This window comes from Danio rerio, chromosome 6, assembly GCF_052040795.2.
Source record: "Danio rerio strain M-AB ecotype USA chromosome 6, GRCz13ab, whole genome shotgun sequence".
In the NCBI taxonomy this organism is placed as follows: Eukaryota; Metazoa; Chordata; class Actinopteri; order Cypriniformes; family Danionidae; genus Danio; species Danio rerio.
Window position 1 is genome coordinate 3,023,321 of NC_141026.1, and position 16,002 is coordinate 3,039,322.

Sequence of the window (16,002 nt, forward strand, 5' to 3'; positions counted from 1 at the left end):
CTTGCCTTCATCAGGGTAACCTAATGTAATGAGTTACCCTAATGAAGGCAAGTGTTTGCCAAAACATGCAGGCACAGTTTTAGGGAATAGCCATGTCAATAAAGGCTTTTTAAAATCCAAAATCAAACAAATAGTGCTCAGACGTAGCTTAAATAATGTATCTGTGATCGTTGGGTAAGGCATACATCAGAATAAACAGCAAAAATCAGTCCAAGGCACTCCATCAATGTTGAAAAAATATTAAAAAGTCTTTATTAAAACTGTGCCTATATGCACTTTGGCAAACACTTGCCTTCATCAGGGTAACCTAATGTAATGAGTTACCCTAATGAATGCAAGTGTTTGCCGAGACGCATAGGCGCAGTTTTAAGGAATAGCCATGTCAATAAAGGCTTTTCATATTTGTTTCTACATTTTTCGAGTGCCTTGGACGGATTTTTGCTGTTTATTCTGATGAATCTCTTCCTAAAGAGCACTGACACATTATTGCCAACTAGAAAAGTACATTTGATTTACCTTTAAAAAGTACATTAGTTATCATGAGCTAATATTATTAAATTATAATACAATAGTTATAATATTAATGTTAATTATAACAATTACTAACTTAAACATCGTAATTAACATTAACAAATATTAATAAAAGCTGAAAGTGAAAATATTGCACATATATATATATATATATATATATATATATATATATATATATATATATATATATATATATATATATAAATAAACTATGCTCATAATTATTGTTTTTAAGTTTACATATTTATGACGATTAGCATTTTGAATATGTTTGGATGTAAATAATCTCAAATAGATGCACACAGTTAATAAATCGATGCCATTTTTTATTGAATAATTGATGTGCTTTCACTAATATTTATGCTAATTGTAAGCCAATGAGCACTTGGGGCAACACGGTGGCTCAGTGGTTAGCACTGTCGCCTCACAGCAAGAAGGTCACTGGTTCGAGTCCTGGCTGGGCCAGTTTCACATGCGCTATAGATTGAATTGAATTAACTAAATTGGCGGGAGTGTCTGAGTGTGTATGGATGTTTCCCAGTACTGGGTTGCAGCTGGAACTGTGTAAAACATGCTGGATAAGTTGGCGGTTCTTTCCACTGTGATAAATAAGGGGACTAAGCTGAGGGAAAATGAATGAATGAATGAATGAATGAATGAACTCAAATAGGTGATATTTTAAATATTAAAATATGACACGATAACGATTCCCACCTGTTTTGTTTATTAGTGATAAATATGCATCACATTAAATTGCTTTACGTTAAATCATTGTAAACAAAATGAACAGAAATATTATATGCATTTCAAAAACAAATTATATTAAGGCCCAAAAATGTAATGCTTAATCTTCAATTTCTGTTCGTCTAATAATCCTGACATCCGTTTTAAAGATTTAATTAATGTTAAACATCAGGGAACATCATAACTTCCCTGCTTTAACGAGAACTCAAAGCAATGCAGTATAGATCTAGATATCAAAACATGGATTTCTGAAGGTTGTCAGCACAATATTTTGCATCTTCAATTAGATTCACGTGCATCAGTTTATTCACGGATGAATATTCATGAGGCGTCTGATATGTACAGACACACAGATCCCTTTATATCTCATTATTATCGTGGTCATCGAGGATCTTCATCAGCAGCAGCACTCATGAGGATGCAATAAAAGGCAATCAGAAGTGAGCAAATCCCAAATGTGAAAATCACCTTTTTTTCCCAGTGTCGTCCCACGTCGGCCTTCTCTTCAGGCCACTTTGATACCAAAAACCACAGACGTTTCTGCTCTTTTACGTCCACATCCCATCGCTCATGTTGTAAATGGTGTAAAATCTCTCGGCGCGTTACACTCGAAACCAAAAATCCAGCTGGAAATCTGTGGAGAGGTAAAGGAAATGCAAATGATGGCACACATGCAGAAATCCTTCGGATATATTTTTTGATGCCCTCCTGTTGTGTATAGGCGATTCTCATTTTATTATTTCCTATCGGGCTTGTTTACAGGGCGGCCATATATTTGATTTTCTTGCAAGCATAATGTGAATGCGCGCTAGCTTCTGTATGTAGATGTGCACCTTTACTCTTCTGTTGCTCTTTTGATATGATGGCCTTCGTGTCTGAAGTGAGCAGGCCCACTGCTTAAAAAAAAAAAAAGCCTTTCTTATTGAGAGTTTTTGTCTTGTTTTCTTGCCCAAATATCTTTAAATTCTTAAATCAAGAAGCATTTTCTAGAAAAATCTAAAATATTGTTTTGCTTTCAGGAATAATGAGTCAAAATGAAGTGAGTTTTTCCTTAAAACTTGCTATAATTTGACAACAGCAAAAGAAAATAGTGTTGTTTTTGCTTTAGAATAAGATTTAGAAAAACTATCTGTTATAACTAGTTAATAGTCCATTAATAAACTGTTAGTTAATGAGTTATAAATAGGCCCACCTGGAATCTGCGTAAGAAGAATTCCGTAGATTTCTGCCAATTTTTAGCCATCATTAATTCGGTTTATTGAGCAAATGTGTGTAAATCTATATTTATTCAGTTTTTTAATTAATAACAGTAATATTATTGACTAATGTGAAAATGTGGATCTGATTTATGTACAATGCAGTTTGTACAGTAATATGTTCTGTCTTTTAGTAGATATTTTATATGACAAATTTGTTTTAGTTACCAAATAAAGTGAATCTAACTGGATTTGCATTTTAAACATGAAATAAAAGTTAAAAACATATTATTTACACATATTATTTACACAATATTTCACATATTAAGGTTTTAGTTATGATACTCCCAAAATAATTCCGCAGAAATACGCAGATTTTTACCAAAATTCTCTGCAGAAATAGCAAAAAACGTCCGGAGATTCCGTCTGGCCCTAGTTATAAATGACTTGTTAAATAAAAGTTAATTGTTAATAACTATCGGTTATAACTAGTTATAAGTAAATTAATAAACTGTTAGTTAGTGGGTTATAAATGACTTGGTAAATAAATGTTAATAGTTTGTTAATTATTTGAAACTATCCATTATAACTAATTAATAGTCCATTAATAAACTGTTAATTAATGGGTTATAAATAACTTGTTAAATAAAAGTTAATAGTTTGTTAATTATTTATAACTATCTGTTATAATTAGTTATAAGTCCATTAATAAACTGTTAGTTAGTGGGTTATAAATTATTTATTAAATAAAAGCTAATTGTTAATAACTATCAGTTATAACTAGTTGTAAGTAAATTAATAAACTGTTAGTTAGTGGGTTACAAATGACTTGTTAAATAAATGTTAATAGTTTGTTAATTATTTGAAACTATCCATTATAACTAATTAATAGTCCATTAATAAACTGTTAATTAATGGGTTATAAATGACTTGTTAAATAAAAGTTAATAGTTTGTTAATTATTTGAAACTATCCATTATAACTAATTAATAGTCCATTAATAAACTGTTAATTAATGGGTTATAAATGACTTGTTAAATAAAAGTTAATAGTTTGTTAATTATTTGTAACTATCCATTATAACTAATTAATAGTCCATTAATAAACTGTTAATTAATGGGTTATAAATGACTTGTTAAATAAAAGTTAATAGTTTGTTAATTATTTATAACTATCTGTTATAACTAGTTAAAAGTCCATTAATAAACTGTTAGTTAATGAGTTTTTAAATGAACATAAATACAATAATTATTTATAACTGTGCCTTATAGATGACTTACAAGCTGTTAGTTAACAAGTTATAAGTGACTTGTTAACTGTATTTTAGTTATTTATAGCTATACCTAATATGTTAGTAATAGATCATGAACAAGCTGTTGGTAAATGACTTACTAAAGACTTGTTAAGTATCAGTTAATAGTTTATATATGTTATTTGGATGTTATTCTAGTTGCAGCTATGCTTCATTTATTAACTGTTAATAAATGAGGAATAGTTGGAACTTTAGAATAACGTCCCAATAAGATACATAAGCTGATAACTAACACTTAACTAATATATTAACTCACACTTTACAGATCAGTTGTTCATAGTTTGTTAACCATCTACTAATACCAGTCAGAGTTCAACGCTAAGGACATTTTCTACTGGCCCGACTGGACCTGCGGGTTCAGATTTTTACTTGCCCTGCCAAAATTTTCACTGGCCCCACCAAAATAAATAAATAATAGCCACATATTTTAAATAATGTGCCAAAAATAATGTTGGTGAATCTGGAATTTAAATATTTTTAAAATGTTAAAATATTCAGCAGTAAAATAAAGCAGTATGGAAAATGTGCAGGTGTTTTATTGCAAAACAACAAGTGGCGCACTTAAAAAACTATGCAAAACATCACTTCATATTTCTCGTCGTGTTGTACCCATGTAAATATCTGTTTCCACAATATTTCTGTCCTAACAGATTCCAAACGTTTATTTTGCATCATAGGTGCCCTTTAAGGACTAAAACTCACTTTATGTGAAGTTTATTCATAAACTAATTTCGAGAGGATCACGTGCTTATGATTTATCACGGCCGGTCTCGTATTTGCTAATCACTATCTTCCAATCACATGAGCCCTAAGCTACTGTAAAGAACCACAGTTTCTAGCTCATGTTATCTTCGTTTGGAAGAAACCCCCCTTCCTCCCCTATTGTCTTCCTTTACTTCTGATTGGGCGGCACGGCGGCCCAGTGGTTAGCACTGCGAGCCCCACAGCAAGAACACTGTCGGCCCTGGTCGCGCCAGTTTGTATGTTTTCCCCGTGTCCGCATGGGTTTTCCCCAGGTTCTCCAGTTTCCTCCCACCATCCAAAGACATTCAACATGCATAACAATCAAGCATTTGTCCGACCCCTTTTGTTCCCTGAGCTACCGCAGCCGGGGAGTTCTGAGATCCATCGAGCTCAGGCTCCCCTCTCGCTCTGCCAACAGGAGGAAGCCCCAGGCTCGAGGATCCCCCTCTCTCACAGCATGCCAAACAAGCTTTTTATAAATCATCAGCTAAGTGTGAACTCTTGAATTTATCTCATTATTTCTGAAAACAAAACAATGTTTATTTGCTTGTCGAGAAATTGCTTCTTGATTTCAGAATTTTTAGTTATGTGGACTAGAAACAAGACACAACTCTTACATTAGAAAGTCGTCTTTCGCAGTGTCTTCTGGAAATCGCTGTTTTCGGAGGCCTGTCTGTCAGTCTTTTGGTTTGCCGTCTCAGAAAGCGTTCGCAGGGAGAAACCGTATCACTGCCTGCCCAGCAGCACCCCATTCTGAAAAAGCCTCATATAATGACGCTTTTAGTTTTTGCATATAAAGCGGTTTGTAAAACATCAAATGTTTACTTTGTTGCATGTCTTTGTTTCTTTAAGCTCCTGCAGTGTTTTTGAATGTTTCTTCTTTTTTATATCAGGCGCGGAGACATTCTCTTGTCGAGTTTCAACTTTTAAGATCTCTGCGTATGTACAAAAGGAATAAAACGGAACAGCAAAACTATTGTCTTTTTGATTCCAACTCGTTTTTGTGAGGAAAAAAAAAAACTAAGGTGTAGGTTTTTTGGTCTCTTCATTTGTACTGGTTATGCATATTCCAAATAAATAGTTTCTTTTGTTGCAGTTTGTTTCTCTCTGGCGTCATATATGTCTCTCTCTCTATGTCTCTGTGCGTGTGATTTCGTTTTTCAAGACAAGAAAATCATTAAATATGTACTGTACAGGCAAAACGGTGGCTCAGTGATTAGCACTGTCGATCACAGCAAGAAGGTTGCCGGTTCGAGTCCGGCTGAGCCAGATAGAATTTCTGTGTAGAGTTTGCATGTTCGGCGAAGCAGTGGCGCAGTAGCTAGTGCTGTCGCCTCACAGCAAGAAGGTCGCTGGGCCGCTGGTTCGATCCTCGGCTCAGCTGGCGTTTCTGTGTGGAGTTTGCATGTTCTCCCTGCGTTCGCGTAAGTTTCCTCCAGGTGCTCCGGTTTCCCCCACAGTCCAAAGACATGCGGTACAGGTGAATTGGGTAGGCTAAATTGTCTGTAGTGTATGAGTGTGTGTGTGGATGTTTCCCAGAGATGGGTTGCGGCTGGAAGGGCATCCGCTGCGTAAAAAACTTGCTGGATAAGTTGGCGGTTCATTCCGCTGTGGCGACCCCAGATTAATAAAGGGACTAAGCCGACAAGAAAATGAATGAATGAATGAGTTTGCATGTTCTCCCTGTGTTTAATGGATTTCGTGGGTTTCCTCCATGTGCTCTGGTTTCCCCCACAGTCCAAACACATCTGCTATAGAAAAATTGCTGGAATATTGGAGAACATACGCTGGAATAGTTGGCAGTTCATTCCACTGTGGTAACCCCTGATGAATAAAGGGACTAAGACAAAGGAAAATGAATGTACGGTAAAATGTCACACCTATGGGACAATATTAACAATTAAGGGGTTAAACTATATTACTTATTCATTAAACGCGCAAACTGAAGAGCGGGGAGCGGGTATGAAAATGGTTGCGTGTTGGGTTCGGTGCGCATGGGGACCGGACTGTACCATTAAGCTGAGGAGCGTGGTGGTGGGGGTTTCGGGTGTTTTCCAGGAGACAGAACAATACGGGACATAGCTGGGTCTGAAATGCGGGAGTGTTGGCAGAACCGAATTTACATATTTCATTCAATTAAATCTAATTAATTAAACTTGTTATTATGTTTTTTGTGTTTTGAGGGTTATTAAGTGGTTCTCAATGACATTTGTGATATTAAATAAGTGACAGGTTTGCTTTCCTGCACCTATTAATATCCTGAGTCTTATTTTATATCCAACGCTATCTCACGGCAATTCGTAACTTTTTGATTTAGTGGCTTATTCGTATGAATTCGTACTATCTAATTTGTACAATTTGCTCATCACCCAATGACGGTTGGAGTTAGGGGCGGGGTTGGGTGCCACGCCTCCTTTTTAAAATCGTACGACTGAACTCATACGAATTTGTACGAATTAGCCACTACACTGACAAAACGTAAAATACTTACATTTACTCGTGAGATCAGGCTGTTTATATCCTATATTAGAGGTCTAAGACCATAAAGGACTGCTGGTATTTTTATTTTACTGTTTAACTCCCATGTGCGAGCTTGTGTATGATAAAACACAAACCATGCATCTAGTTTAACAGACACCTAAAAACATCTTTTTTAAAGAAACCATGCTTTGTGAACACTTACGCTCTGTCGGTGCTCTAGATTTGCCGGTTTTAAACCGATTAATTCATATTTTTGGTGCAATCATGCATTCATAATGGTATGAACCATTATAGGGGTGGTCAAAAGTATATTGAAGTCAGCTATTGTTTTAATTAGTAATATTAACTAAGATACAGATCAGAGCAAACTATTTCTTAACTATTAAAGGCCAGACCCCCCATACAGCTTGTTTTGATGTCCTTCAGGGGCAATCAAGGGTTCATCAGAGCGGTCAGACCACCTTAATTTCCCCTGTAATTCCCACCCTAATTGAACTGCAAATAACAAGATAAGCCATGCTTAAATGCTGTGTTCATTACTGTCTACTTTTAACCTCGTTAACTATAGTTGTTATTTTGCTGTACAGTATAGTTAAACAACTGTTAGCACACAAGAGCTTCATTGTGAAGCGTTCCCATTTTCTGCAGCACACAGATTCGTGACATCAGAAAAGAGAAATGTCATTTTTCTCCTTCTCTGGGATGAAACTGTGGATGTGGATGGTTTTTTTTTCTGCTGATGCCCGCAGAATGAGTTTTATTTTTCTCAGGGGGTTGAAGACAATTTATTTTTAGTTTGTGGTCCAAGTTCAAGACAACTGAAAGAAATCACGATGTGTCAGTCTGAGAGATATTTTACACCTTCCTAGTGGCTTTCTGCTCGTTTTTCACCAACACAACACAGACAAATCACCATGTAGTTTTTACTTTATATTTAGGAAAGGCACAGAATATAAATAAGCAGCAGCAGATAGGCTAAACTGGGATAAAATGCGATTTACTTTATTTTTGGGTCATTAAATGGTGTCAATGGTGTACTATAACACAAAGAAATCTGTTTACCTGGTTAGCCTAATGTGTATTCATTCATATATTGAAATGTTTTCACATTCACATTCCTGGGTTTCTCAGTAGTGGAAGTCATCATAGTTGGTAGCATAGTGAATGGGAGAGTACAACAAATAATTTTGTTTGCAATCCTACCTGCTGAAGTAATAAAAGAAAAACTCCATAAGGGTGTTATCAAGACTTTCAGAAATGGAGACTGATAACGGCAGCCAGAAGAGAGAACAACGTCACATTTTCGGCCTACTCACACTATGGGCCTACTCACACTATGCCATCTGTACCGTGCCCAGGCCCGTTTCCCGGATCGTTTGAGAAGTGTGAGTGCGCTGAATCGGGCTCAAGCACAGTTCACTTGGCCGGCCCTGGCCCGGTTGGAAGAGGTGTGCCTGAGCGCGGTACACTTGGGCTTTGGCGCGGTACGCTTGTGTGTGAGTGCAAAACGCGCCAAAGCCCGAAACTGAAAGCGATACGTGACTTTTAAGAGGTTGTTTCATATGGAATTATTAATCAATCTTACTGTTCAGTGAACCCAAACTGCCGTAGTTTATTAAAGACGAGAACTCCTCACAGCATGACAGCTGCGCGCCTTCAGCAGACCTCCTCATTCCTGCAGCACGAGAGCTTTATGCTTGTTTATGAGCGCCAAAAGTGGCGGATCTGTTCTGTGAAATATCTGACTGCGTGTCCCCGCATCCCTAAGGACTGTTTGGCGAAATATTTGACGGCATATCACTGCGTAACAAACGACTGAAACGATATAACTAGAGAAATCTCCACTGTGCTACTGGGTGAGAGTTGACTTCCATTGAAAAATATTTGCACATATCTCTAAATGAGTTTTGACTAGTCACAATTGTAATTAGAGATATCTCCAAATGAATTTTGACTAGTCAAAAATCCAATTCAAGATATCTACAACTGTAATTCGACTATTAGTAAATTAATTAGAGATATCTTCAAATATATTTGTAAATATCTCTAAATATGACGAATTAAAGATATCTCCAAATGTATTATGACTATTAAAAACTCAGAGATATCTCTAATTACAATTGTTACTAGTCAAAATTCATTTGGAGATATCTCTAATTACAATTGTGACTAATCAAAACTCAGTTAGAGATATCTGCAAATATTTTTCAATGGAAGTCAATGGAAGAAATATGACTAGTCATAATATATTTGCAGATATCTCCAATCTGATTTCGTATTAGTACAATTGTAATTGCAGATATCTCTAATTGTCATTCTGAGTAGTCGAATTATAATTATGACTAGTCAAAATATAATAAGAGATATCTCTAAATATATTTATGGAGTCAGAACAAAGATTTAAATGCTAAAAAGGCTTGCCATAGAGAGCGCTTCTGAACAGCGCAGCAGCGATGACGTAAGCATGCCGAGGCCCGATATGGTGTGAGCGCGGGCCGTCGGGCGAGACGGGAGGGGGGACAAGCGTGCTTTGGCCCGGTTAGAGGCAACTGTACCTAGTGTGAGTACGGCCTATGCCATCTGTACCGTGCCCAGGCCCGTTTCCCGGATAGTATGAGAAGTGTGAGTGTGCTGAATCGGGCTCAAGCACGGTTCACTTGGCCGGCCCTGGCCCGGTTGGAAGAGGTGTGCCTGAGCGCGGTTCATTTGGGCATTGGCGCGGTACGCTTGTGTGTGAGTGCAAAACGCGCCAAAGCCCAAAACTGAAAGCGAGATGTGACTTTTAAGGGACTGTTTTATATGGATTTATTAATCAATCTTACTGTTCAATGAACCCAAACTGCGGGGAGATGGGAGGGGGGACAAGCGTCGGGGGAGACGGGAGGGGGGACAAGTGTGCTTTGACCCAGCTCGAGGCAACTGTACATAGTGTGAGTACGGCCTTACTCTACCACTTCCCTAGACTAGTGTTGCCAGATATAGCTGATTTTCCAGCCCAAAAGCAGTCCAAAACCCACCTAAATGCACAAAAAGCGCCCCAAATATTAGTTTAATATTTTATTTCATTTTAATTGATTCCAATCTAAATTAACCTTTAACTGTTATTTTTGTAACCATACAGCAACCAATGATGCAGTGTATTTAACTGATTATAATTACATGACAACATCGATGCTGTAAAAAGACCCTTGTGAAATTGAAAATAGTCACAAAGCTTCAGTCCATTATTAGCTGAAAAACACTAGCTGTGCATAAGAAACATAGCGTTTTCTGACTGACAAGCAGCACCTGATAATGTTCAAAAGAATTTTAAACGCCAAATTTGACGAATTTATACTTCATTTTGAAGGTAAAACATACTCTAGGTTGTGCAATCTACACAACATTAAGTGCAGTGTGTTGGTGGGAGGGGGCAGTGTTTTGATGTGATCCGGTAATGTTGTGGTTCTGCGACTGCTGGTGTTGGTTGTATGGTTAAAAAAAATAAAAATAGCTTTATTTCGATTTAAATAAATTAAAGATTAAATAAAACATTAATCTAACATTTTTAGACGTTTTTTGTGCGTTTAGGCGTGTTTTGGACAGCTTTTGGGGTGGAAAAAGTCAGCTAATGTTAAATGTGGTTATATATTGTGATCATCTGGAAAGGTCTTTTTAAAGCATTATTCCTTATTTTCAACTCGGGAAGTCTCAAAGTGACGTATGAGTAACATCCAGGTTCAGTCACGTGAGAATGTGTCCATTTTTGTTGTCATGGCAACATGTCCAAAATGGTGGACTGTGTGGGGAGCACATGTTGCAGCGTCAGCAATTTTTAAAGATACTTGTTTTTATTACTAAAGGTATGTTTTGACCCATTTAACTATTCTAATGTTTTAATAACACATCCTAGATTACATCCACCATGATTTTAATACGTTTCCTGAACAAACTGATATAAAACAAGGTACAAAGATATTGTGGTGACATATATGTCACATCGGGCTGTTAACCTTAAAACAGTAGGTGGAATTTTGATGTGACATATTTGTCACATTAGGAAAAATAGTAACAAACTGCTTAATTAATTAAGCTGATTAAATTATTTTAGTGTTCTTTATTTTCTACTGCTCATATTAAAGCATATATTAACAAAACAAATTTAAATAATATCCCTGCTGAAAAATCCAGCTTAAACCAGCCTAGGCTGGTTGGCTGGTTTTAGCTGGTTGACCAGGCTGGTTTTAGAGGGGTTTTGGCCACTTCCAGGCTGGTTTCCAGCCATTTCCAGCCTGGTCTTAGCTGGTTAGGCTGGGAGATGACCAGCTAAAACCAGCTTGACCAGCCTAGCAGGCTGGGAGCCCAGCCAAAACCAGCTATGTCCAGCTTAAACCAGGCTGGTCAAGCTGGTTTTTGCTGGATTTAGCTGGTCATTTTCCAGCCTGACCAGCTAAGACCAGGCTGGAAATGGCTGGAAACCAGCCTGGAAGTGGCCAAAACCCCTCTAAAACCAGCCTGGTTGACCAGCTAAAACCAGCCAACCAGCCTAGGCTGGTTTAAGCTGGATTTTTCAGCAGGGATCACATTAAATATTGTTAATGAAATGTATTTTGAAACTATTTTATAACTATAAGCTGTAACAAGATGTTTATATCATATGCTGGTCTTATTTAAAGGTTGTAAATTTGAAGTGAGAATAACATGATTAGATTCAGAAAACAATTTGATGTTCAGAATACACTAAAGCTTATCCATAAAGATGACAGTGAGTATGAGGGATGTGACAGTGACTCGAATAAAGACAGTGATGATCTTGATTACATTTCAAGTCGAAAAGACATGAAAAGCCTTCAATATCAGCAGTGTTTTCAGAGAGTGTATTATTTACAGTGGTGTTCTGCCTCTAGTCTCCCTCTGTCAGGTTAATGTTGTGTGAGAGAGTGTATTGTGTGAATGTGCTCTTGATAAACACATGATCTCTCCTCTGTCTGCAGTTTGAGTCTCTCTCAAAGGTCAGCAGTCGAGGGACTGATGTCTGCAAAACAAATTAAGGGAGGAAGATGAATGCAAAGCAAAGCGCCACACGTTTATTGATGGCCACCATTTAGAGGATCTCTGTAGTCCATTTTTCACTCGCCGCGAGCGAGATCTTCTTCTCAGATTGAATTCGGAGCAGAGCCTTTAGCAGAAAGCTGGACTGAGATTCACAAATGCCAAAAGGGGGTTGAATGAATTTATTGCAGACATCTGGTAAGGAAATTTGTATTTTTATTTCTTTAAATTATAATTATAAAGAACAACTTTGATATAGATTTAAACACATTTTGGATTTTATTCAATATTTATAATATTATTTACTTTTTAAAAAATATACTGTATAGATAAAATAATACAAGTATTAAGGGGTTAATGTACAATGTAAAGGTTTAGCATTAGGAAATCACAATTAATATCAGATTTGATTGTTAACTAAATATACACAATGCATTTGTTGTCCACATTTGGTGAGGAAAACGTTTTAAAAATGACAAATATACACAATACACACAACTTTGATATAGATTTAAACATTACTAGCTATATAATTTAGTATATAATATAAAATAATATATTTTAGCTCCCTTTTTTGTTTTATGGGTGTTAATTAATACATAATTGCTGGGAATGAAGGGGTTTGTTTTACCCAACAATTCAGAGAATATCTGCAAATATATACACAGTTAAAGTCAGAATTAGTAGCCCTCCTGGACATCTTTTTCTATAATTCCTGTTAAACGGAGAGCAGATTTTTTCAACACATTTCGAAACATAATAGTTTTAATAATTCATTTTAACAACTGATTTCTTTTATATATGCCATGATGATAGCATATATATTTTTTTACAAATATGTTATTTTTTATCCCCTTTTCTCCCCATCAACTTGGCATAAAACAACAATGCAGCCTACACAGCACATACAGTCAAAGTGAGAATTATTCGCCCCCCTGTTTATTTTTTATTTTCCCCAATTTCTGTTTAACAGAGAGAAGATTTGTTCAACACATTTATAAACATAATAGTTTTAATAACTCATCTCTAATCACTGATTTATTTTATCTTTGCCATGTTGACAGTAAATAATATTTGACTAGATATTTTTCAAGACACTTCTATACAGCTTAAAGTGACATTTAAAGGCTTAACTAGGTTAATTAGGGTAACTAGGCAGATTATTAGTAATTAGGCAAGTTATTGTTTAACTATGGTTAGTTCTGTAGACTATTTAAAAAATAAAGCTGTAAGGGGCCAATAATTTTGACCTTAAAATAGGTTTTATAAAATTAAAAACTGCTTTTATTCTTGCCGAAATAAAACAAATAAGACTTTCTCCAGAAGAAAAAAATATTATCAGACATACTGTGTGTGATTGCAGTATTCCACCATATATTCATTTATTTATTTATTTTAATTTATGAAGTTTTGCAATCCCCCTGTAAAATCTGTTGTAACATTGCAAAATTCCATATTCATCTAATAATTCATTTATTTATTTAGCTTTATTTTCATTTGTTCATTTCTTTATGACGTATTGTAATCTCTCTATAACATCTGTTGCAGGTTGCAGAATTCCAGTGTTCATTCATTCATTTAGTTAAATTTATCAAGCTATGCAATGCCCCTATAGCATCTGTTGTAACTGCAGAATTCTACGGTACAGTCCAAAAGTATTCGTGGCGCTTCACTTTTTCCGCATGTTTTATGTTACAGCTTTTTACCAAAATGGATTAAATTTATTTATTTACTCAATATTCTACACACAATACCCCATGACAATGTGAAGAAAGAGTTTTTGAAATTGTTGCAAATTTATTAAAAATAAAAAGCTGAAAAATCAGATGTACATCAGTATCCACAGCCTTTGCTCAATACTTTGTTGATGCACCTTTGGCAGTGATTACAGCCTCAAGTCTTTCTGAATATGATGCCGCAAGCTTGGCACACCTGTCTGTTCGAGTTTACTCCCATTCTTCTTTGCAGACCTCCTGAGCTCTATCAGGTTGGATGGGAAGCGACAGTGTACAGCGATTTTTCAGATGTTCAATAGGATTTAGGTCTGGGCTCTGGCTGGGCCACTCAAGGACATTCACTGAGTCATTGTGAAGCCACTCTACTGATATTTTGGCGGTGTGCTTTGAGTCATTGTATTGCTGGGAGATGAACCGTCGCCCCAGTCTGAGGTCAAGAGCACTCTGAATCAGGTCTTCATTCAGGATGTCTCTGTACATTGCTGCGTTCATCTTTCCCTCTATCTAGTCTTCCAGTTCCTGCTGCTGAAAAACATCCCCACAGCACGATGCTCGATTGGTCTCATGCAGTCAAGTGATACGATTTCGCAGGTCAGAGTTCACAAAGCTTGAACTTTGCAATGCAGTCAACTGCGACACTTGATGCAAGAACTTGCATTTCCGATCTGACACATTCGTGTGCGTATGAATGTAAATCTCTGTGGAGAAAAGTGCAGTGTGACTGCTGCTTAAGGCCCTTCTCCACTGATCACTCAGCTTAGATGGCCGGCCAGCTCTAGGAAGAGTCCTGATGGTGCCAAACATCTTCCACTTACAGATGATGGAGGCCGCTGTGCTCATTGGAACTTTCAGAGCAGCAGAAATGTTTTTGTAACTTTCCCCAGCCTTGTGTCTCGAGACAATCCTGTCTCAGAGGTCTACAGACAATTCCTTTGTCTTCATGCTTGGTTTGTGCTTTTGACATGCACTGTCAACCCTGGGTGCTTATATACACAGGTGTCTGCCTTTTCAGATCATGTCCAACTGAATTGACCACAGGTGAACTCCAGTGAAGCTGCTGAAACATCTCCAGAATGATCAGTGGAAGCAGAATGTAGCTGAGCTCAATTTAGAGCGTCACGCCAAAGTACATGTGATTTTACAGGTGTTTTATTTTTATTAAATTTGCAACATTTCAAAAACTCTTTTTTCACATTGTCATTATGGGGGATTGTGTGTAGAATGTTGAGGAAATACATGGATTTAATCCATTAAGACTAAGGCTGTAACATAAAAAAATGTGGAAAAAGTGAAGCGCTATCAATACTTTCATGCACTGTATATTCATTCATTCATTCATTTTATTTATGAAGTTTTGCAATCCCCTATAACTTATGTTGTAGCATTGCAGAATCCCACTGTATTTTGATTTTATTTTATTTTCAAAAAGTTTTGCAATCCCTCCCTAAACCCATGCAGCAGTAAACATCATTTCCTCGGGCAGAATGAGGCACGTTGCGTTTTATTTGTTGTCTGTACATTGTTTTTCCGTGTGTTTGCGCGTTCTGCATGATGCGCGTATCAATGCCAGTACAATGAGCACACATATACTGTACATAAGAGCCGCAGGGGCCGACGGGGAGGGAATGAACATCTCTCAGGTCTACAGGGCACGAATTAAAGCCGGAGCCGACCGAGTGCGTCTTTGTTCCGGTGCAGGGATTACAGCGGAGCGCGTCTGATCTCCAGATTTCCAGAGTGCTGCACGCGGGTTTATTATATTGACATGCCGTGAATTGTGCATTGCTGCGGGGATTTCAGCTCCATCAAAGCACGAGCTTAAAGTTCCTCCCTAATGGCTCGTGTCTCATTGTCACAGGGGATAGAGAGAATGGAGATCAGGTTTCGATGCTGCTGTTGATTTTCGGCTTAATTCGAGAGGATGAACGGAATAAGGCCGATGGCGAGCCACCCACAGATACATAAACACACATTCCTCTGATCTCTCAACACTTATCCTCAAATAAACGCGCGCGCTTTCATTTGGGGAAGATTCACGCACCTTGCGCTGTGTATGGCAAGCCGATTTTACATTTAAAGTCTGAAATCAAAGTGTGCAATGTTTATTTTGCTAGCGCATAATGTTATGCTTTAGGGGAATAAGAAATGCATAGAAGTTAACCCACTGAAAAACAGTTTGTTTTGGTTATCTTTATTTGATCATTTACATTTCGAGAGGTGGTCCACA

At 37.0% G+C, this 16,002-nt stretch overlaps 1 long non-coding RNA gene across 1 annotated transcript; it reads left to right on the forward strand.

Moving 5' to 3' along the window:
- Window positions 1-727: 727 nt before the first annotated feature.
- Window positions 728-5,622, forward strand: LOC147843307 (uncharacterized). The gene is made up of 3 exons (XR_015492996.1): window positions 728-2,931; window positions 3,124-3,320; window positions 3,524-5,622. It is a non-coding gene; the product is annotated as an uncharacterized LOC147843307 (long non-coding RNA).
- Window positions 5,623-16,002: the final 10,380 nt, after the last annotated feature.